Genomic DNA, 3486 nt, shown 5'->3' on the forward strand with positions numbered 1-3486 from the left:
TAGTTTCATACCTGTGTTCGACACCCATTAAAGTCTGTTGCGTGGCCCATTATGTTTCTAATCTCAAATAACACAACAACTCGTAAAAATTGTTGAATTCAAACATCATCGGCAGATAGGCCCTTTTATGAATCTTCAAACCAGTTAGGCCCTTTCAGTTAGGCCCTTTGATTGAACATGATTTCAGTTAGGCCCTTTTATAATTTGCTAATTTTATTGATTTTTGAATTGGTTTGCATAAATCTTGAACAAAATTTAGCGATTATGTGAAAAAAGACTATATATTGCGCATTTCTTTCACCACTGGACTATCGCAGAAGTTTTTATAAGTGCGGAAACGCCAATAAAAGTGCGCAATGGCATCAAATCGGGCAGGTGCCTTTGGGGGACTTATTCTTTGTAAATCAGAAAATAAGTGCTCTGAAAACACCAACGTGACCCTATGCAATCCCGCACTTTTATTCACACTTTCGCACTTATGAGGCCGCACTTCGCAGTCCAGTGGTGAAAGAAATACACAATAATAGCTAAATATTGGAAATTTTCGGTTGAAGATTCAGTACCATATTGATTATTCCTATTTCAAACCCATTCGCTTTTTACTAGTTTCATACTTGGAGAAGATCCAAAATTCGTTTTTCGGGATTTCTAGAACCCTTCTACCCCCTCTGTCACGCTTTTTCCAATACCCAATCCATGCACTGTCACATTTTCGTACATCCCCCCATTGGAGGAGGCCCCAATGGATCATTAAAATAACCAAAACGGCCGCTATGGAAAGCATAGATAGCGCCACCGTAGCCTTGTGTGTTTGACAGAACAGCAATGCTGTCACAATGTTAAACATGCTACAGTGGCGCCTTTGTTTTGATGCGGTGAGCACTGGCAAAAACTACCTTCAATGATCCATTGATGGACGTCATTTTCGGATAACCCCTTGTGTTCGACACTTATAATGGTCTATTACGTGGCTCACAACGATTTGAATTTGAAATAGCACAACAACTTGTAAAAATAGTTCAATTCAAACATCATCCGCAGATAGGCCCCTTAACGAATTTTCAAACCAGTTAGGCCCTTTTTGAATTTGCTAATTTTATTGATTATTGAAGTGATTTGCATAATTCTTCGACAACATTTGATGATTATGTGAGGAAACAACACAATATCATACAAGCTAAATATTGGAAACTATTCTATACAAAATCAGCAACATATTGATTATTGATTTTTTAAACCCATTCACATTTTTTACTAGTTTTAAACTTGTGTTAGACACTCATTATGGTTTATTACGTGGCCCAGAACGTTAGTAATCTCAAATAGCATAACGACTCGTGAAAATGGTTGCATTCAAATATCATCAGCAGTTAGGCCCTTTAATGAATCTTCAAACCAGTTAGGCCCTTTCAGTTAGGCCCTTCGATTGGACATGGTTTCAGTTAGGCCCCTCCAGTTAGGCCCTTTTATTAAACATAGTTCCAGTTAGGCCCTTTTGGAATTTGTTGATTTTATTGCTTATTGAAGTGATTTTCATAGTTCTTAAATAAAATAAAGCGAGAGAAAAACAATGTAATAGCTAAACGTTGGATATTCTCGGTTGAAGGTTCAGTACCTTATTGATTATATCTATTTCAAACCCATTCACTTTTTTACTTGTTTTATACTTGAGGGCCTTCCTTAGCCGAGCAGTTTAGGTCCGCGGCTACAAAGCAAAGCCATTCTGAAGGTATCTGAGTTCCATTCCCGGTCGGTCCAGGTTTTTTCGTAATGGAAATTTCCTTTACTTTCCTGAATATAGAGTACCTTCGTACTTGTCACACGATATACGAATGCGAAAATGGCAACTTGTCAAAGAAAGCTCTCAGTTTATAACTGTGGAAGTACTCATTGAACACAAAGCTTAGAAGCAGGCTCTGTCCCAGTGAGGACGTAATGCCAAGAAGAAGCATAAGAAGAATTCTTGCAGGGCTGTTAAAAAAACAAACGAATTTGTTTTTGTGAAAATCGCGACTTTTGGAACTCGATCCACAACTAGAGGCAACAAATAAAAATTATTCAAAATTTGTAATGTATAATTGATTTTATTTTCAGGATAAAAAATCAGTTTTTCAACTAACTTCGCATTAAGATTATGATAAAACTAGTAAAAAAGAGAATGGGCTTGAAATAGGAATCAATATAGTACTGAATCTTCAATAAAGAATTTTTTTTAATCAATGTTGATTTTCTCACATACCTAATCGATTGATTTTGTTCTAAAACTTTGAAAATCACTTCGATAATCAATAAAATTAACAAATTTTAAAAGGGCCTAACTGGAACTAAGTTTAATAAAAGGGCCTAACTGGAGGGGCCTAACTGAAACCATATTCAATTAAAGGGCCTAACTGAAAGGGCCTAACTGGTTTGCAGACTCGTAAAAGGGCCTATCTGCCGATGATGTTTGAATTCAACCATTTTCACGAATTGTTCAGTTATTTAAGATTTAAAACGTTATGGGCCACCTAGTAGACTATTATGAGTGTCGAACACAAGTATAAAACTAGTAAATAGGAGAAAGGGTTTGAATTATGAATAATCAATATAGTACTGAATCTTCAATAAAGGATTTTCAATATTCAATGTTGATTTTCTCACAAAATCGATTGATTTTGTTCCAAAATCTCGAAAATCTATTCAATAATCAATAAAATTAACAAATTTTAAAAGGGCCTAACTGGAACTATGTTAAATAAAAGGGCCTAACTGGAGGGGCCTAACTGAAACCATGTTCAATTAAAGGGCCTAATTGAAAGGGCCTAACTGGTTTGAAGACTCGTAAAAGGGCCTATCTGCCGATGATGTTTGAAATCAACATTTTTTACTGGTTTTTATGTTATGTTAGATTTAAAACGTTACGTGGCCCAGTAATAGACTATGAGTGTCGAACAAAAGTTTAAAACTATTAGATAGCAATGAGTTTAAAATAGTAACAATCAATATGTTACAGAATCTTAAATCGAGCATTTCTCAATTTTTACGTTATGCTGATAGACCCTTTTCAAATATTTCACTAGGTTCCATTATGTGAGAAAAACACTATACAATGGCTAAATATTGAAAAATATGGAGGAAAATTAGAAATGCACGGAAGGGCCAATCTGATTTTGATGGAAATTTTCAGTTAGGCCCTTTTATGACCAGTTAGGCCCTCTTAGTTTTATCATTTTCAGATAGGCCCTTTTAAATTTGAATAAAATTACCATTAATAATGCATTTTGCATGCCCGTAAGAGTATGTAGGAGTAATTTACGTAAAAAATGATACGAATAATGAATAATCAAGTTTGTTTACATTTTGCAGTTAGGCCCTTTTCAAATGTTACGCTAGAACTGCAAAAACCAAAACAAAAGCCCCTCGTTGCCCATTTGTTTTGAAAGCGTCGCCTCGAATTTGGAAACACGCGCGGTGGTTAATTTGCAGCGTCGCGCCGTCCAAAAGCGA

This window comes from Aedes aegypti, chromosome 2 (genome assembly GCF_002204515.2).
Source record: "Aedes aegypti strain LVP_AGWG chromosome 2, AaegL5.0 Primary Assembly, whole genome shotgun sequence".
In the NCBI taxonomy this organism is placed as follows: Eukaryota; Metazoa; Arthropoda; class Insecta; order Diptera; family Culicidae; genus Aedes; species Aedes aegypti.